We start from the raw sequence: 21,467 nt of genomic DNA, 5'->3' as shown, positions 1-21,467 counted from the left end.
ATCTCCTGGTGCCAGTGACTTCAGGGGTCACTTTAGCACCCTGCACTACTCTATTGTCCCCGAGAAATAACTTAGAAAGCGGTCCTGCTGAGGTTGGGGCTGAACGAGCCGGAGGTTCACTGAACTGAATGTGCAGCTTCAGCGAAGCCCCGGGCTCTCTTGGCATCTTTGGCTTTTCACGTTTTCCTAGTTCTGCTCCAGGGGAACAGGAGGGACGGGCATTCCGACTCTGAAACTCATGTGTGGAAAACGCACGTCGCTCGGAAGCTTTCATAAACCCGCGGGGCGTCCAGGGACCTCCCAGTCTCAAGTCACCCAGGATGCCGGAGGAGCATGGGGTCACAGAGGAAGGGTCCCAGGCTGACCTCGATCGCGGTGGCAGCACCTCCACTGAGCCAAGAGGAGCTCCTCTCTGGTGAGCTCCCCGCCCGCAGGTGGACTCTGGCTGGCAGAAGCCCCTGGATCTGATGCCCCTTGTCATCCACACCCACACACGACCCGCCTATTCCCCAACTCGGCTTCAATCAAAACGCCCACGGATGGAGGCAATCGTTCTCAGCCGGGGGGAGAGAAGTGTCATCACCTGCAGTCCCTGTCACACTCCAGGGGAGGGGGAGGGATTAGTCATTTGCATCCTACTTTCCAAGAGAGTGGTGGTCCAAGACTGAGACAAGTCATGTAAAATGCAAATTTCCACTATCTCCTAAATTCCAGAAAAATCAAAGCTCAAATGCTTTTACTTATTTTTCACTGTCTGTACTATTTTATAACATTACATTTTATAAACATTGTTATAACGGCAGGTAACAAAGGTCATAAAGAAGATTTAAGCAATACTGATGAATCACGATGAAAACGATCGAAAAGCATTAGGGATGATCTTGAGAAAACATGACTCGAAATTATTGGGCTGTTTTCTGAGCAGGGGGCCACGAGAGTGGTGAACTCGGAATCATATTAACAGCGTTGCTCCTTTCAGGCAAAACAGTGTGATTTAGTGGCAACCTAGCAGTTTTACAAATTCTTGGTGTGTAAGCATAGATATACACACAATACTTTACATGCACACACAAATAATATGTATTGTAAATATGTGTGGAATAGACACAAGGAGAGCAACGTGTGATATTTGCGTAGGGCTTTGGGAACATGGCAGGGGCAGGTCCCAGCAGTTAAGAACGTTGGCCAGGAGCTAAATCACCCACCTAAGTTTGAGTTCCATCCGTGCCCTTTACTGTGTAACGTTGGGCGTTTTATTTAACTTCTCTATACATTAGTTTCCTCTGATATAAATTATGGATAAAAATCTGGACAAGAAGAGTAACACAGGGTGTTTCGAGGACTAAATGGGATATAGTGAGTGGTACTTTGAGAACGGAGCTTGGTACATTGTAGATACTTAATGGATACTTAGCTACAATCACCATCATTAGTAGTTTACAGTATTTTCATGTAATCCATCACACTTGATCTAGTCCTTTATCCCTGTTTTACAGAAAAAGAAAGTAAGACTTTGAAGGGATTTGCCCAAAGGGACACAAATGGTAACTGGCAGTGTTAGGACGAAACTAATAGTATTTGTCAGCTGTTTTAAATAAATCCGATTCAAAGGGTCAAAGACCACAGATTTATAAAGTTGGAGCTATTTCGGCAGATTCCTCCTTCTGGACACACGATACACTTTTCTTTAAAACAGTCGCCATTCAGAACACAATCCATGAAGCTTTTTGGGAAACAGATATTGATTTTATTTTAAGTAAAGTCTTTAGCATAGAAATTGGATGGGAGTGTGATTTTCTCTTTGGGCTCTGGTTCAGAGGAAGTTGGATTTCCTAGAGCACCAGCTGTGGGGAAGCCACAGGTGCTCAGCTCGGCAATCATGGTGGCTAATTGGGACACATGGACAGAAAATGCCCTAAATCAGCACTTTCATCTCTCCCATAAGAGGAAGCCCCAAAGTCCTTCTTGACTGGGGTTGCTAAGGGAAGCCAGGGCTGAGGACAGGAAATATGGCCCACGGGGAGCCGGTGGTGGCCACAGGGTGGGGAGGGGCTGGGAGTGCGAGGGCTGCAGGACTGGGGCCGTCTGTACTCAACCGCTGCTGGCTTAGCAATGGCAACGGGACCATGGGCCCTTCCACCTGCATCCTTCGATTCTGGGTTGCAATCTAAGGAGTAGAAGCAGCAAAAGAACAATTCTGGGAATCCATAGTTCAAACAACCACACGGCAGCAGGTAACAAGACTCTGGATGGTTGAATACGATAACGCTGGGCATTGCAAGAAGAAAGGATGGTGGGCAAACGAGTGAGAGCAGCTAGTAATCAGTTTCTGGGATCGAGAGCCCTGGAGTGGACAGTTCTAAACCCTCCATCTGAAAGGACAGGGAGATGGAGCCACACCACGTTCTCTCTCCTGTGGACGACAGAAATCACAACTGTTTTACCAACACCAAACCCAAGCCGGGAGGAATTAAGTCCTTTGTCCTAACAAGCAGCTGTGTGTGCCAAGTTACTGGTATCTATGTCTATGCCCTGAGTTCATCTCTGGGTTTTATCTTTTTCTCCTACATGGGAAGTCACTCCCAATTCATCCATCTAATGAACTAATCTTTCGAGGCCCAGCTCTGGGGTCATTTCCTCTGCAAAGACATCTTTGGCCCCTCTAATCAGAGCTAAGACCTCTTCTCCATCCTCCCAAGTCATCTTACCCAGACCTCTGCTGATACCATGAGAAGCGACCGAACTCCTTACAGGGCCGGGAAACGTGCTTGGCTCTGGAAGGCGGAGGGACCAAGCAGGTGTTCTGCCCTGAAGGAAGGACCTTCAGGCCTGTTTACTCTTGGTCCTTACCACGTCCTTGTGATGCTTTGAGGACAGTGCCCATGCCTCACCCGTTTTATACCTCCAGAGTCTAGAAGGGCTCATGGAACAAAATAGGCACTCAACAGTGTAGAAAAAATGGGAAACAGATGAACATAAAGATTAATACACAATTATCCCTTTGTATCTGGGACAGAAAGGGTAGTTGTGAAAGAAACCTTTCCTTTGAGTCCTTTTCTTGCTCTATCTATTCTACTGCTAACTTCTGAACATTTTCATTTGGTTTAGAAATAGACTTGGATTGAAGATTGAAATTTGAAGGCTTCTTGGAATTAGTGATTTGTGTCAAATGTAGATCTGTAAACAAAATTCCGTTGTCAGCCACCTGAGTCTGGTGCAGTTACTGTCTTGGCTACTTATTAATTATGTCATCTTAACATAGTCACTTACGTTCTCTAATCTTCCCTTTACTGAGCTCTGAAGTGGGAAGGATAATCTCTCAGTCTAGGAGAATTGGGGAGGAATTTAGTGCTTGCCCGGTGCTGGCGTGTGCGCTGGAGCTCGATCGTTGGTAGGTTTTGTTATTTCAAAAATGACACAGAAATGTGATTAATCACTCATTCAAATATACTGTGCCTCTCCACATTGTTAATATTGACCATGGTCTTGAGTGATGCCTCATCATACCTAAGTTTTGTATTAGGCTCTTATTATAAATAAAGAACTTCTGAATGCCAGATAAGCTTACCTTTGATGGCAAAGTCTATGTGAAACATTCCATGAAATTGGTAATTTTCTACTAAGGAATTACTGATTTCAAAATTCTGAGTTTTAAGAAATTCAACAGAAACTGTCTCTTCATTCTCAGTGCAGATTTGTGTAAAACTTTATAGTTAACATTCCCTACAATCACTTATTGTTCTCCATACCAGGATCAGAAAAAATAAAATAAAATCTTAATATTTTTCACACTGAAAAAAAATTTATTTAAGGTAATGGTACATGCTCAAATTGGGTAGGAAAATTCACTACCATAAAACATTGAAACCTCTATTTCTGTCTGATTAAGAAACTTAGCCATGCAACTTATAGTTTTAAAGTGATCCCCATCAAAATCCCAATGTTGTTGTTTTGCAGAAATAGAAAGATCCATGCTAAAATCCATATGGACCCTAAAGGAACCCCCAAATAGCCAAAACAATCTTGAAAAAGAAGAACAAATTTGAAAGATTCATACTTCTTGATTTCAAAACTTACACAAAGCTACAGTAAACAAAACAGTGTGGTACTGGCATAAAGACAGACACACAGACCAAAGGAATAGAATAGAAAGCCTACAAATAAACCCTTGTGCATATGGTCAAATGATTCTTGTCAAGGGTGCCAAGACCATTCAATGGAGCAAGGGCAGTCTTTTCAACAAATGGTGTTGGGAAAACTGGATACTTACATGCAAAAGAATGATGCTGGACCCTTAACTTACACTATATACAACTAACTTGAAATGGATCAAAACCCAAAACTAAACATAAGAGTTAGAAGTATACAACTCTTAAAAGAAAATATATAGGAAAATCTTCATGATGTTAGATTTGGCAATGGTTTCTTGGTTATGATACCAAAAACACAGGCAACAAAAGAAAATAGATAAATTGGACTACAACAAAAGTAAAATTTTCTGTGCATCAAAGAACACGACCAACCAAATGAAAAGGCAAACCACAGAATGCGGGAAAACATTTGCAAAACATTTATCTAATAAGGGCTTAATATCCAGAATACATAAACAGCTCCTACACTCAACAACAACAGCAACAACAAAACTACTTGATTAAGGCAAAAAACTTGAATAGACATTTACCCAAAGAAGATATATAAATGGTCAATAAGTACATGAAAAGACCCTCAACATTACTATCATTAGGGAAATCAAGTCAAAACCACAATAAATACCACTTCACATCCATTTGAATGGCTATTATTAAAAACAAAACAGAACAAAACAACACAAAAAACAAGAAGCGTTGGTGAGGATGTAGAGAAATTGGAACTCCTGTGTACCGTTGGTGGGAATGCAAAATGTTGTAGCTGTGATTGAAAACAGTATGGAAGTTCCTTACTGTTAAAAATTAACATAGGATCAAACAACTTCACATCTGGGTTTATACACAGCAGAACTGAAAGCAGGGATTCAAACAAATATTTGCACACTCATGTTCATAGCAGCATTATTCACAATAGCCAAAATGTAGACGCAACCCAAGTGTCCATTGACAGAGAGGGAATAAACTAAATGTGGTCTCTACATACGACAGAATCTTCTTGAGTCTTAAAGAGGTAAGGGATTCTGACACCTGCCACAACATAATGCTGGTAAAATCAGCCAGCCACTAAAGGACAGATACTGTATGATTCCCTCAATGAGGTCCCCGCAGCAGTCAAATTCACAGAGACGGAAAGTAGATGGTGGTTTCCAGAAGCTGGGAGGAGGGGGAAATGGAGAGTGAGTGCCTAATGGGGACAGAGTTTTAATTTTGGAAGATGAAAAACGTTCTGGAGATGGGTGGCGATGGTAGTCGCACAGCTACATAATGTAAATGTACTTCACGCTCCTGAACTGTACACTTAAAAAAGGTCAGGAGGTAAATTTTATGTTCTATATATTTTACCACAATTTTTAAAATTCTTAAAAAAGAACATTAGCCATATATAACTGGAAGTTTGCAAGGAGTGTGGTTCTGGAGGTTCACAGCAACACTGAGAGAGACTTACCAACAGTAATTGACAGCAACCTATGAGGACCTTGGGCTATGCAAATGGGCCCTAATTAAAGAAGTGCTTAATTCCTTAAAGATAAAGGGTCCCTAATAGACTAATAGTGGAAAGAGAGATCTGATTTTAAAGGGACTCTGCACGAGGCAGCCTCTGTACAACTGCCAAGGGGTGAACAGACCTATTAACATGGCTATGAAATTATTTTGGGGGTAATGTTGTAACTGGATAAAAGAAGACTACTTGAGTCTATGTTTAGTAATAGATGATAAATTCTGACTGTACTGAGTTTGTTTATTAAGATTAGGAACGTTGAACTCTTGATCAAATACAAAATCCTCTATTCGCAAACCTGTCTTTGTGCTTTTTGGAATTCTTGTTAAGGTAATAGACAAACATCTGTTTGCACGTAGAGCCTGAAGTAGGACACGGGGTCATTACCTTTATGTGGCTGCTTGGATCGCCATACGTCTGTGGACCAACAGAACCTTTCCTGACGGGGTGTTGCTGATAATTTCAGAGACACAAACACTCGATTGGATCCAATAACTACATTTTTCCTCTTCCACGAGATGCAGTCACTCTAGGGAAGAATAAAAAGGCAGAGGAATGCAGTTGATTATCATAATGCAACAAGGATCCTACCTGCCGGGTCTAATCACCAGGGAGGTTTGTGCTTGAGGACAGACGGGGGATGACAGCCAGGCTGGGTGCACAAACACACGGAGACACTACGGGGGGACCTGGAGATCGTATCACAATGCACTGATTTGTGATAAATGATTCCTTATAGAAAAATCTCTTTAGATAACTAAATTGCTGTTTGTGATGTAAAGATTACACAAACTGTTAACACGTTCTCAATAAAACTAAGTGTAAGTTATCTTTGATTGAGTCTGAAAAGTATTAAGACAATATGAAATATTTAGAAGTTAATTAGGGAAGCATAGTGATGTATCTGCATGTCGATACAGAGCTTTTATCATCATAGTTTGTCAGATGTGTTTTTATTTTTATCCTTGTCCATTCAAAAGGCAGTAAATAAGCTACGGTCCTTTCCATATAAAAGGTTTTCCAAGGACATCTTATTTGCTAATGAAAAAGGAAAACAAAATTCAACCTCTTAAGTATTCATTTAAAATTTTCATTTGTTACAACTATAAAGCAACAACAAAATGCAGTGTTTAAAATGGCCTTTGTGCATAATCTTCTATGGTGAATATGTACTTAGTGGGCACAGTTATTCTGAAGATGTTCTGAGATGTTACTAAATTGGCTAAGAATGGTTTGAATGGTATTCAGTGCAGAGGTTTTATGAAAAAGCATCTTAATTCTCATCATATGAAGAACATCAAGTAGACAAATTTAAATAAATCTTATAAACAAACCAACACAAAGCAAAACAATTAAGCGATTAGAAAATATATGAAAAGGATTGGATATTAATGATCAAAGCCACTCTATCTGATATAGTGCCAACACTGTTAAAAAATCACATTTTAGTGAAATATTGTTATATTAATTTACATGTTTTACTTCTCTGGTAATCCTAGAAATTCACCTCTATCGTTTTAAGCATTTCATAATGTGTTGTACATTCATCACATGGATTCCCATCATTCTGGGGGCTCCGTGGGGTTCTGGGAAGACAGCAAAGACAAAGACCACCGGGCTCACCCGCGAGGGGCAAATGACAGGCTTTTCATTAAAGTCATTAGGGTCTATAACATCGAATTTTGTGGACAAAGTTGTATTTGACACATCCTCTGTTCTCCATGCCCACGTTCACGGATAAGTCAGGGAGTTGAAAATGTCTTTCTCATTCCCCACACGGACAATGCCCTCCTCTCAGCCTTCATGGAGCTTCCTCCAAATATTGCTGTGTCTGGATCCTTGCGACAGTGACCTTGATCCTTTCCTTGTTCCCTTGAGCTCACGGGGAGCTGGGGCTCACCCACAAATACAAGACACTCTGCCCCACCTTTGGAAGAAGGGAACTTATGGTGACTGGCAGCAGGAGACACCACCTCTTCTCCAAGAGGTATTTTCACCCCGGAGTCATTTGTCAGATGTAGATTAAAAACGGATGGATTACAGGTTAAATGCCCTTGAAAGACAGTTGATGCTTCTTAGTAAATGTATATATATTTTGATTTAAGACAACTGAGATGTAAAATAGAAATTTCTTCTTTAAGGCAGAATTTAAAAAAATGAATGAAAAACTGAGCTGATGATTCTTTGAACAAAACACCTCGCATTATGTAAGACTCCACAGAACCGTCTACTAATGACTGAGTCCCTTAGTGACGTGATCTTATAAGACATCACCTTTTCTCAATTACTCAGGTACAAGAGGAAGCGTTATGCTCCTGTGGCTCTGGCTGTCTACAGTTCTCTGTCACATATGCTGCTTGCGATCGTTTGTAATGGAATTTCCAAGATGAGCTCTCATATGAAGTGTTTAGCAGGTAGCTTAGTTGCAAAACACAAATGACGCAAATAACACTAGCAGGTGGGGGTGGCTTTGGATGTTCAGCCCCACTGTGTCCTCGGGTACAGCTTTACTGCACCTTCCTCTCATCCACCATCACTCAGATGAGGATCATGGGGCTTTCTTTATAGCACTGGCCATTATGTGAAATTATCGTACATGTTTTACTTGGTTTTAAACTATTTGTTTTGAGATAATTGCAGATCACGTGCAGCTGGAAGAAATGATACAGAGATCCCATGTGCCCTTGACCCACTGCCCCTGGTAATATCATCTCCCCAGACTCTAAGATATCGTCACAACTGGGATATCAACACCCATTCACTCCACTGATCTTGCTTTACTTGTGCTCCCGTGCATGTCTGTGTTTAATTGTATGCGAATTGATCACTTGTGTATGTCCACTGTACACCCGCACAGCCAAGGCACAGAACGCCGTCACCACAAGTGTGGCCACCCTCTTATAAGCTCACCCACTTCCCTTCCCGCAACCTCGAATCTGCCTTCCATTTCTATAGTTTTGACAATGTTCTATAATGCAGAGAACAGACTGGTCGTTTCCAGAGGCAGGGGAGAGGGGTGTGGGTGGGGCTAGGCCAGACCAGTGAATGGGGTCAAAAGCACAAACGTCTATTTGTAAAATCAATAAGTCCTGGGAATGTAACGTACAGCATTACATCTGTGTACATTTGTGTCGTATATGTGAAAGTCGCTAAGCGAGTAGATCTTAAAAGTTCTCATCACACACAAAAAACTTTGTAGCTATGTGTGTTGATGATGTTGACTTTTATTTTTTGGCTGCACTGGGTCTCTGTTGCTGCGCGCGGGCTTTCTCTAGTTGCAGCAAGCGGGGGCTGCTCTTCGTTGCAGTGCGTGGGCTTCTCATTGTGGTGGCTTCTCTTGTTGAGGAGCACAGGTTCTAGGTGCACAGGCTTCAGTAGTTGTGGCACACGAGTTCAGTAGCTGTGACTTGCGGGCTCCATAGTTGTAGCTTCTGGGCTCAGGAGTTGTGGTTCACGGGCTCTAGAGCTCAGGCTCAGTAGTTGTGGCTCGTAGCCCACGACGCAACCATGGAGACACGAACAGTTGCTGAGCAGATTCTGCCAGGCTGAACAACTGAGCCAACGATGAGCGAAACCATCAAACACACCTCTGCCCAGCATCTCGTGGTGTCGACCAGCGCTCGGCACGTGGGGAGTCGGGGGTGAGGGACTGCTTGGGGAATGCCCACACCGGGTTTCAGTTTGGGGCTGTTGGGGTCCCTTCTCAGGAACCCAAATCGTTTCTTCATTTTAACATAGTATGTCGTAGCATGTAGTAAAGAAGTGGTTTTAAGTAAAAACTCAGTTTTAGATCAGTGCATTTTAAATGGCTGCATTATAAAATTCATTTTAACTTTACCTTTATTAATATTCATGATATAAGGCCAATTTTGAATTTCCCCATTTAACAAGCGTGTGTATTGCTTAATGTTTAGATTAGTTATGTAGTGAATAAAAAGCATTGTTTGTCCCCGATTCAAGAATGATTGATTACATCATAGTTGGTTTTTAGACTGATTATGTATTGAGATAGATTGAAATGTAGTAATTTATCTTGTCATGAAAAATAGACATAAATGACCTCCTGTTTGAGATGTTTGCATTTGGGGCTAAAGGGAAACCAGATTTCTTTGTTTCTTCCCTCCCTTCCTTCCATCTTCCTTTTGTTCTTTTTAAAATTTGTTTCCAAATAGTGAGGTAGAAGAGAATATTCTAGGCTGATATTTGTAAGTACTTCTCCAAATATAACATATTATAAATGGGGTTATCTTTATGTTTTTCCATTTACCATTTTTAAACAAGTATCAGAGAAATTGTGACTGGCAATATGAGGAATCTGATCTGTGAACGTAACTTTCGGAGCTGGTGTAGACCATTTTGAGGTGGGTTTGCTCCTTGCTAATTTGTATGTTATTATTAGAACTCCTTCTGCTTCTTGTTTTACTAACGGCTCATTGTGGATCTACGGCTTACATAGGACGTGGCTGCACATTAAAGAAACATCAGCAGTGCACCCAGGCCCCACAAGCCACGTGGCTGAGGAGGGACAGCTGAGAGGTGGCCCTGGGTACACCCGGGGGCATCCAGGAACCGCCAGGATCTCCAGCAACCCAGGGCCCGTTTGGAGCCCCACAGAACCGTTCTGCTGGGAGCCAAGAGTATCTTTATTTGACGGGTTTTAAATATAGACAATGAAACAGCTGTGTTTAGTGTCTTTGTGAACACGGACCGCGCTCGCTCAACAGCGTTGAAACCCCCGGGAATCCAGCAGCTATTGAGGGAACACGCTGTTATCAAGGGGTGAGTGTTTGTCAGTCACCAAATGTGCTGTCACCAGAGAAGTGCGGGGAGGAGTGGCTGGAGGACTGACCTGCGCCCTCCTCCTGGGAGAAACAGGCCACCCCCTCGCCCAGCGCAGCTGAGTCCCGGGTTCCGGGAACTGCTCTTCCGATTCCAGGAGCTGAGAGCCTCCAGCCTCCACTCCAGACCGTCTGTGCTCTGAAGACTGCAATTCCCAGCCATCATGACGAACAACAGCATGTAATATGACATATCAAAAAATGTATTATGTGTTCTCACCAAAGTTATGCACATACATAGTTAAGGGGTCAGGTAGCTGTACATGGCTTGTTATGGAAAACTGTTCCCCAAATACCACGCGCATTCTACTCCCAGCTCCCCAGAGGGCAGGGTTTTCAACTCTTTCACCCTTTCTTTTGACATTGACCTCCATTCACATCCCTAACAAAAGCTCTCCCTCCTCTAGGGCACTATTTCCCACCCAGAAGCGTTCATCTGTCAACTTCCAGGCTTGGAGAAGAAGACGCTTTCCAACACACACACCTGCCGTCCTGTCTCAGACACTTCTGTCCCAATGCAGTCACGGGGGACACTACGTCAGACCATTAACAACGTCACGTTGTCATGACTATGAAAACGCTGTGGACGGCGGAGCGTAGGCTTTACCACATCCCTCACCCGCAGTCAGCAGCTGTGCTCGTGCACTTGTATCCGTCCTGTGTGCTTCCCAAGAGTTTATCCTCAAAGTCTCCCAATTAAGTAGCCTCCTTTCACTGCAAGCAAGCACTGGGTGTCCATTTGGGGCCGTGGATGACATCTCAGGGAGCTGTCCGTGCGCTCCCATCCGGCCGTTTTACGTCAGGCCGCCTGAAGGGCTGGATGGTCCCTTCTCCTCCAGCCCAGCCAGTCCACTCCTCCATCTCCTGTTTACTGCGACCCTTGCCTTCCTCTTTCTTGGATGGATCATCACCCATTGCTTCCCAAAGAAAGGAGGTTCTTTTTTTTTTTTTTTTTACTATTTCCATAATATTTGAGTACAAGAATCTAGATCGGAATAATTCCTCCTCAGGTGTTGGAAGGTTTCATTCCGTTATCTTCTACCTCTTGAAGGTTCTTTGTAGAATCCTTTCCACTAGCTGCGCATTCCCAGAATTATTAGGACTGTCCCTTGTTCCACGTGTGCTGTGATGTTCCCGTAATGGGTGGGTGTGTGGATCTGTTTCCCTGATCATGGTGGGCGCCCTGCAGAGCACCCAGGGATCTTCTCTTCCCTTCTTCTCTTTCCGGAACTGCTACAGCTCATACAGGACAAGCTCTGAGTCTCTCTCTCTCGGTTTCCATCTCTTTGTCCTTTTGTTCTTTTTTTTTTTGAATTTTATTTTATTTATTTTTTTATAGAGCAGGTTCTTATTAGTTATCCATTTAATACATGTTAGTGTATGTATGTCAATCCCAGTCTCCCAATTCATCCCACGACCACCCCCTGCCACTTCCCCCCCCTTGGTGTCCATACGTTTGTTCCCTACATCTGTGTCTCTATTTCTGCCCTGCAAACCAGTTCATCTGTATCATGTTTCTAGGTTCCACATATATGCGTTAATATACGATATTTGTTTTTCTCTTTCTGACTTACTTCACTCTGTCTGACAGTCTCTAGGTCCATCCACGTCTCTACAGATGACCCAACTTCACTCCTCTTTATGGCTGAGTAATATTCCATCACGTATATGTACCACATCTTTATCCATGCGTCTGTGTCCTTTTGTTCTAATCACGTTGCCTCATTTTACCTTCTCACCCTTCTAGTGAAACTTCTTAAAATGTAAATTTCAACACTCACATTTTTACTTTCAAAGTGAGCACTCTTGTTTATTTGAATCACCTTCTCCCTCTTCCAATTAGGAAATATTTTGTTCTCATTTAGTAAATGCAATAGTTGTCTCCCATAATCTGAGAAAGTTAATGGGAGTTTCTTTTTTCCTCTTGCATACTTTCTATTTCCTCCAATTTGCTTCGATCCCTCTTCTGTTCTGTTTGTTGGCTTGTTCTGGTCTCTGTCATATTACGGGATTTTCTCAGGCATCCGGGGTCCTTGTCTGTTGCTCAGACTTCCCGGGGCAGCATCAGAAATTCTCCTAGAGGCCCTGCTCGTATGGACGACGCATCTGGATCTCGGGCTTCTGTGTAGGATGTTTGACAGGCTCTTCCCAGGGCCCATCAGTTGTGTGTAGTGGGTGAGAGTCGGACTCTGCAACCAGACGGCATGTGCTTCGATTCCAACCCTTCCATTTATTACCTGTGTGCTCTTGGTAAGTTACCGAATCTTTTCTCTGTATCAGTTTCCTCATTTGTAAAGTGGTTACCACTGAGGAGTTTATAAAACTATTTTTTAAAGGTGTAGTGTCATCGGGATTGTGTCTGATACACGGTAAGTGCTGTACAGGTTAGAGGAGGGACCTTGAGGGGCTCTGTCTCAATCTCTGAACTTCCTTTAGCTCCAGCTTTCTGCGTAGCAACCAGCCCTCAGCTGTTTCTATCATCTCTCCAAAGAGACTCTCTGATTTATTCCATCAAAGAGTAAACCTGGAGTTTTCTGCTGAAAAGAAATTATCCCTGCTGTCTACTTGGCTTTTAACCTTTCAACCAATCTGCCAGTTTCTAGTCCAGCTTCACCTTGCCTCCCATGGGGCCTGAGTCTGCCAATCCTGGAGGGACCGAGGGTCCTGAGAGTGGTTCTGAGCCCATCTGCCTCCTTGGGCTCTGCTACATCACTTCTTCCTATCTCTGCTCTCCAGCTCTAAATGGGGCAGCCATTATCCCCTCTCTGTTCTTCTTCTTTTTTTTTGATAAACATGACTCTTCTGTCATTTTAGTGGGATTTCAGGAGAGAGAAGAAGCTAATGTGCTTGGTCTGCCATCTTTAACTGAACACCCAAAGTCTAACATCTGTTCATCTCTTTTACAGAAAAACTGCATTCCAAGAAAAGTACAGAGACAACACAGTACGTTTCTTTAAAAACTTTTTCCTCCTAAAGAATAGTCATCTAAAACCCCATCTTTATTTTGACTTGACTCTAAATAAGATTTGTGTGTTGAATACTAACATTTATGCCTAAAACCAATGAGGAAAATGAATTTTCTCATTTTTGTCTCAATTGTCTGTTTCCTGGGTGATTAGCCCACAATGATTTCCACTCGATTACTTCTCTTCTTCACCACATACCACATTTTTCCAATCCCATCTTTCTTCCCTTTGACACAAATTCTGCCTTTGGATGTTACAGCCTCTTCTTTCTCTTCTGTGACCCTCCCCTTGGAGGTATGATTCTTACAGGAGTAAACAGGAGGCTTTCTCATGGGTAAACCATGCTTTACTTACATTTGTATCTTTAGAACGCAATGCAACAAAAAATAATTTGGCAAAAATTACGCCTCTGTAAAAGAGACAACTGGTAAATAAAGTGCGAGCCTTGTGTCTCTCGTGGCCCCTCACTCTTCTGTCCTGGGTTCTTCTCTGTGGTGCCTTAGATGTCAGTGCCCAGCACATTCCTCTCTTCACCTGTTAACAGTATAATTGCTTATTGGATTCCTGAGCCCAAACTCCTAGCCACAATTTTGTGTTCCCCTCCATTGCTTCCCAAAGAAAGATGCTTGGGAGGTCTTCTTTCTTTTTTCCTATTTCCATAATGTTATCTGAGTGAAAAAATCTAGATCGGAGTAATCCTCCCTCGATGTTGGAGGGTTTCACCCCACTGCCTTCAACCTCTTGAGGATTCCTACTGAGGTCCACCCCGGGCATTCTTACTGCCTCCTCGACTTTACCAGCGTTTAGGGGTGCTGCCCAGGTGCCCCCACCTTGCTCAATGTTGGGGTTCAGGGAAAGCACAGGCTTCCCTCAACGACTCACCCCATCGGCCTTGCTGAGATTCACATATAAAATATGTGACCATTGGCTGTAATAAAATAAAAATTATGAAATGGATAAACTTCTAAAAACTCATCAAATTACAGATAGTTACAAGGTTCAAATAAAAGGTTAACAAAAACCTCTTATGGTGTTCAGAATTCAGAGTTACATATGTACAAAGTCACAAATATATTCAAAGTTAAAATGTATATCATTATTAAACCTTAACAGTCTAATCATATCTCCCACCTTCCTAAGTGTATCTTTTTAGGCAAACATTTGATTAATTAAGTAATTTATGTGTATAAGTCCTTAAATTTTTTTAAAAAAATTAGACACTTTTTAAAGGTTACACCACATTTTCAGTTATTACAAAATATTGGCTATATTCCCCGTGTTGTAAATACATCCCTGAGCCTGTCTTACACCCAATAGTTTATATCTCCCACTCCCCCTCCCCTAGATTGCCTTTCCCCACTGGTAACTAGTAATTTGTTCTCTATATCTGTGTGTCTACTCCTTTTTTGTTGTATTCACTCGTTTGTTGTATTTTTTACATTTCACATACAAGTGAGATCATACAGTATTTGTCTTTCTCTGTCTGACTTACTTCACTTCCCCTCTGCCTGGATCAATCCTTTCAAAGAGGCAGCCCTTCCTAAAGCACCTGCCGTTTTATAGAATTGATAACTTGCCTCAAACTGTCTTGACATTTCGAACTATGCATCCAGGTGGCCTCGGTTTTACTCCCCCTCCCCCAACTTGAATTTACCGACCTCCGTAACGTTGTGCGATTCTCTGCACTTGTCCGTAAAGGAAGAGAAAGGTCCACCCTGGCTTAGCAGCAGGCGTCTTGTTTCCTCCCTAATAATTATCTGCTGCGTTCTATGCCGATGTGATCCTGTATTTGCTTACGTAATTGGATCAGTTGACACTGTTTTTTAATGAACTTATAAAAATGCTGCTTCTTTTAGACCTTAATAATTTGCTAAGGTTTATCAAACTCTTTTACACATACACACACACACACATACACACACACACACAATTTAGAACCTTAGCTGGAAGTTATAACAGAAAGAAGATATTAGGCACAAAAGAACAGCAAGAAAACTCATATTCTGATGCATTGAAGGAATGCTTCACTCTTTGCAAAAATGTATGTTTTCCTGGCTTCTTGCTTCATGTTATTTTCCAGACCAGCCCTCTCCCGTAAATTCATCTACTTTCCATTAAATCCACTAGTTTAAATTCTACTCACTTAATTAGGCCCAGCTCAATTGTCACTTTCTCCCACAGACCTTCTTTCAATTCCCCAAAATGTAATCTACAGTTTTTAAAAACCAAAACCCTTTTTAAACTTCTCATGTAACACCAAAATTATACCTTGCACTAAGGTTAGATCCATATCCTATTTATCTCATTAAACTGGATATATGTGGTCAAATTTAGTATAGAGTAATAGGACGATAATGATAACAGAAAAGCTCCCAGAGCACGTACTAAGTCCCAGGTATTTTCTCAGTAATTTATAAATATTAATTCATGCAAGCCCTGGGGCAGGGCTGTTGGAATCCCGTCCTACAGAACAGACTCTGAAGAAGGCCCTGACCCTGACCCGCTGTGTGGTGACAGGCACATCCCTTGCCCTCTGTAGATCTCTTTCTTCATTGTCGAAGATGCTATTGTCCATACACCTTCTCTACATTTACTGCGAAGTTAACTAATGTTCTGTTCTCATTTTTAGCAAAGCGCTGAACTGGGAAGACCACTGAGCCTACAGCAAGAGCAATTCCAAAAGGCACTGTAGGAACAACACCCACACGTGAAGACAGTAGGGTGGGGTGCTGTTCAGAAGTGGCTTGTGTGTGGTGGTTTTGTCTGGGGTGGGGGCAGGGCGGCCCTCCCAAGTGTGGGCGGATGAGTAGAGGGGGACCACCGGAGGCCTGATCTCGCTTCCACTGCCACCGTCCTCAGAAGGACTGACAGACATGGACCAGGGTGTAGTTAGGTGGCTGCATACGTACTGTGTAACTTACAGGAGTATCATTCAAGAAAACAGTTATGTTAGTAAGAGAGAACATAAAGTAACTGATAAATTTAACGAAAGATGTGCAACACCTGTCCAGGGAGAATGATAAAGCTTTATTAAGAGACGCTAAAGAAGATGTAAATCAATGGAGAGACAAACCACATATTGTGATGACATCCGTTCTCCTCAAATTCATGGGTCACGCAATTTCAACCAAAATACCAAATGAGTTGTGTAAGAAACTTGATATTTTTATATGGAACAGTAATGGGTAAAACACCTGTGAAGAAGAAATCAGAGAGGGACAGATTGCTAACCAGACATCAGGACTTGTTCTGAAGGTGTAATAATTAAGCCTGGATGGCATTGATGAGTGTTAGCAAATTACCTATGAACTAGGACGAAATCTGTGAACAGGCCGGTGCCTGTTGCGTGGTGGAAATTTGGGATGGAGAAGCCTTGTCAAAAGAGGAAAAAAGGAGACACACTCCTATGAACGGAATAGAAAAAAATGGTTAGCTGATGGTAAAAGATAAAGTTGGATTCTTACATCTTCTACAAAGTAAACTCATGGTGGATTGAGGAGTTAAATATTAAAAACAAAACCTCGAAACTCTACTTAAAAATATAGATGAATATATTCTTAGGTCTCAGAGTAAGAAAAAAAGTAAGACACCAAAATCATTGACAATAAAAGAAAAGATGGATGAATTTGACAATATTAAATTAAGAACTTGTTATCAAAAGACACCTTAAAAAAGGAGAAAGTCAAATTATAAACTAGGGGAAGACATATTCTTGATTTGCATAAAGAATATATAGAGACATAAAAATAAATAAGAAAAGCATACTCAGTATGATGAGAGACTGGGCAGGAAACATTAACAAGCATTTTGCCAAAGAGGAAACACATCCATCATAAATACATGAAGAGGTTGTTAACAATTATTTATCAAAGATATGCAAAGATGAGATACTATTTTACCACCACTTGACAGCAATTTTTTAAAAGTCTGACGATGCGAGGTGTTGGAGAGATGACGACCACCAACTTCTTAGAGGTTTAATTTCATATCAAGAGAATAGCTTCAGAGAAGGCTAACGGTTGAAAAGATCTGAGAAGTCACCTAGTCCGGTGCATTTTACCCTGTGATCTCTGATGCCCCCATGGTTTGGAGGGGGTAGGGTGGCGAGTGGGGATCCAGTGGCGATGCCTAAGCCCAACCACAGGAACCCCACATATCATACTATATACATATAAACATGTCTATCATACATATTTATCATAATTTATAAATATCTGTATATCAGTATACCTTCCTGTGTTAGAAAGAAGAGACCCATGGCTAAAAAGTCTGAAAGCTCATCTACGAAAGCAACGCACTGCACAGATGAGCAAATAAAGACTGGAACTGGGCCGGAGTCACAGAGCAGGATAGCACAGCAGGATGGGAACCTGGTACCGTGCTGCTGTCGCTCCCATCACCTCCCAGTGCAGTGATGGAAAGCGTTCCAGGAGAGAGTTCACCGGAAGGGAAGAAGCAGTGGATCTTCAAATCCACTAAAATTCTGAAGGGTGTGCATTGTGTCTTCAACAAATATAAATGTAAGGCAGTACTTGCTCTGTACATAAACATGTTCCTGAACAATTTACCTTAAAGTACGTGTCTGAAAGATAACAGTATTTCCTGTAACACCACCAACATGAAAATAATCTCAACATGAAAATTATATTCTCATCTTCAAAATTATTTGGTTAAAAGGAACCCAGGTTTTTGGATAAAACAGGAATGCCACCTAATAAAGTACTTGACAAAACAATGAGTCAGAGCAGACAAGATTGTTTCCATGTGTGACAAGTTATTTATACAGTACAGACATTCCTGAGTGGAGCACAGTGACTTAGAAGCCACACGAATGGAATGAGAACTAGATATATTGGTTTCATCTACACGATTATTTATTTGGGTGTCCTTGGAAAAGTCATTTAACACCTATTTGGATATCTATGTGTGGTAATGTCTATAATTATACTTCATCTGCAGTCCTAATGAATTATTTGGAAGATCAAAATGAGACAAAAATTATCAAAACACTTCAGAAAGTATGAAATGATACTAATACAACGTAGGAAGGATTAATACTGGTAGTGGTGTTAATAATAACACCAGTGCAAAGAGAAGATACGGCTGAGGTTTGAAAAAATAAAAACTGGTACTTTAGAATGAAGCGCACAGATAAATCCCGGTCCTCTGGTGGCCTTCTGATTTATGCCATGGAAATAAAAATGTTAATATTTAGTAAAACCTCAAATCCTGGCTAATTGGGGGAAAGCCAATCTGAATTTCTGAAAGGTTTTAAAAGAAATGTCGTCCTACTACTTTAAAATGCATAGAGTCATAGGAGCCAATGGTTAATAAAACCACTGTGAGAGCTCCACTCATAATTAGATTAGGGTAATGTTTAATCATCATTGATTCATGACTTCAATCCAGTATTCACCCAATGCTCATGTGCTGTATTACAAGCCAGGCCCTGGGGAAAAACACAGAAGCAAAGGACTGACCCTGTCCTCAATGAGCTCACTGTCTACTGGGTGACACTGACAAACAAAAGTGTCGTTAGCACACAATATCACAAATACTGCTGCAGTATTGAGACCACAGGCTGCTATGGGCTCAACCTGGAAAGACAGACTTCTCAGTTTTGGAGGGGAGGGAAGGCTTCTCATATTGAGACCTATGGGGTAAGTTGGAATAAGCTGAAAAAGAGGGTGGGGAAGGTGCTGGACCTTTGTCCTAATGCAAAGCAGACTGACCGTGAAAGATTTTCAAGTATGTAGATCATAGACTTCGCATTGTCTGAAGTTCCCTTTGGCTGAAATGTGAAGAATTGATTGGGAGGTGGGTCTGGAAGAAGGCAGACTCGTTCAGAGGCCATGGCAACAACCCAGGCATGGGGTCCAGGCCCAGGGCCTCGAGGGCACTGCGCACGGGCAGTGAGGATGGAGATTCACAGGGGCCAGAAGCACTGGAGAGCCGCAGGTTAGGAGAGGAAGATGAGTTCAGTTTTGTTTGGTTTTGACGTAAATCTGGGACTTCCAGATGGAGACGTGCAGTCAGAAGATGGATGTACAGAGTTGAAAACACAGATTTTAACAAGCTGGTTCCCTGTCACATCGTCAGTTACTACACGCCTTAAAAAGAGTTTGTGTCAAGCTTCCCTTGGAAGGTTTGCACAATTACCCAAAGGACACATTCTGTGAAATCCGCCCTATGCTGGCTCCCGTGGTAGCCTTTGGCCAACCCCCTTCCATGTCTTCCACGGCCCCTTGGAAGCATTGTTCTCCCAGGTCTGTTGCCTTGGTCAACTCTTCTCATCTTCCCTTGGTGATCCCCCTCTACGTCCTCCATGGCCCATTGGAAACATTGTTCCCCCAGGTCTGTTGCTTCGGTCAACTCTTCTCATCCTCCCTTGGCATTGGCATCACCTCTCGGAGTTTTGCTGCCATCTAAGCACTGACAATTCTCAAGTGTGTCCTGAACACTTCAGTGAATTTCATATTTCTGGATCCAAATATCTGAAATGACCTACCTGGATGTTTCCTGGGGTCCTCAGGTCCACCATGTTCCAAGCTGAGCTAATCACGACCCTACCACCCTCCCTACGGAGGGTCCTCTTCCTGTCGTCAGTTCTGCAAAGGACCAACCTCCCCACCAACCTGAGACATGACGGATCTTTCTTCTCCTTCACACTCTTGGTCTAATTGATGTTCTCCAACCAGCCCATCTTCTCTGGTCCCATTACTCCTGCTTAAGTCCAGGGCCTCACTTTCTCTCAACTAGAGGAGCAAAGGCCACTGCACTGCTCACCTACCTTGTGTGTCCCCCTTCTCAATGCTCTCCTCCACAGAGCACCACAGTTACTATCAGCTTTGTCCTCTTTTAAACTCCCTCAGTGGGTTCATAGAAATCAATCAGTCCACGCTCCTTGGCTCACTGCCCGGCCTCTCCATACAGGACCGGAAGCCCCTTCTCAGCCTTGCCCTCCAGTCCCCTCTGCTCTGGACAACACATCTCAGTGACTCTCGCCCGCACACGCTGTGTGGTTAAGCATCTTTGCCAAGCTTACGTTTTTCTTCTGCTGGAATGTCCCTTCTTTCACCCTGACTCATCCTCCAGGGTGTAGCTGAGGTGTCACCTCCATTTCCAGGACAGCCTTCCTTCATGCTCTTCCTGTTCCTCAGGGGCTGGGGGCAGGGCTGCTTTCTGCTCTCCTGCAGCTCTGTCCTCGTGATTTACCATCTGCACAACTTCCACTGAAATTACTTGTCTCACCCACAGGGGTCTTAAGGTCCTGACTATATGGTAGCTTCACATGCTCCAAGCAAGGCACAGGCTTAATGAAAAGAAATCACTCAGTGAATGTGGATTAAATTATACTCTGTTTGAAAAGCTGAAGGGCAATAGAAATAGAAGTAGAATAAGCCAATTTTAAAATGATTTCACTTATCTTGTGGGTGATTGGAAAACTTCTGTGAACCATGACAGGAATCTCTCCTACTTCTATAACCTGGGCCAGTTAACAATCCTTGCTCTTACTCCATTTATTTAAAAAACATGCCAACTATTTTATTTTTTGCTGCACACAAAAGTTATATTCTTTTCTTTGAATTGGCCTATTCAGTCTCGGTCAATAGAAATGATAAATACTCATAAAGTCTCCTATTAGCTGCCCTAAATGTCACGGCCACTGTGAGTTTGAGTTTATTGCAACATACATGGGATGTGCTCACATCTTCATTAAATAATTGCTTTACAAAATGAATGGTAAAGTCTGTGTTATAGATAAATCCAGAGAAAGAGATATCAACCCGCAAATGAAGATTTCAGTTAAGGCTTGGAGAAACCCATAGGTTAGTTGGAATACGGTTAGAAGTAAAAGAGAAATTTTCTATCAATCCAGTTAGAAGGAATATGTTAAACAAAGATAGAGAGTCACAGATATAGAAATTATGATTACAAGGGGGTAAGAGAGGTTAGGGATACATTGGGAGATTGGGATTGACATATACACACTATTATATATAAAATAGGTAACTAA

General features: G+C 42.3%; 1 protein-coding gene across 27 annotated transcripts in view; it reads right to left on the bottom strand.

Moving 5' to 3' along the window:
* Positions 1-21,467, bottom strand: part of MYT1L (myelin transcription factor 1 like) — a 407,540-nt gene that overhangs the window by 183,742 nt on the left and 202,331 nt on the right. For all 27 annotated transcript variants that reach the window (XM_060309910.1, XM_060309903.1, XM_060309902.1 and 24 more), the window contains one exon: positions 6,034-6,175. The gene's annotated coding sequence lies outside the window, so the exon portion shown is untranslated. The remainder of the gene's footprint in view (positions 1-6,033; positions 6,176-21,467) is intronic.

This window comes from Globicephala melas, chromosome 12 (assembly GCF_963455315.2).
Source record: "Globicephala melas chromosome 12, mGloMel1.2, whole genome shotgun sequence".
In the NCBI taxonomy this organism is placed as follows: Eukaryota; Metazoa; Chordata; class Mammalia; order Artiodactyla; family Delphinidae; genus Globicephala; species Globicephala melas.
This window is presented reverse-complemented; position numbering and strand designations above follow the sequence as displayed.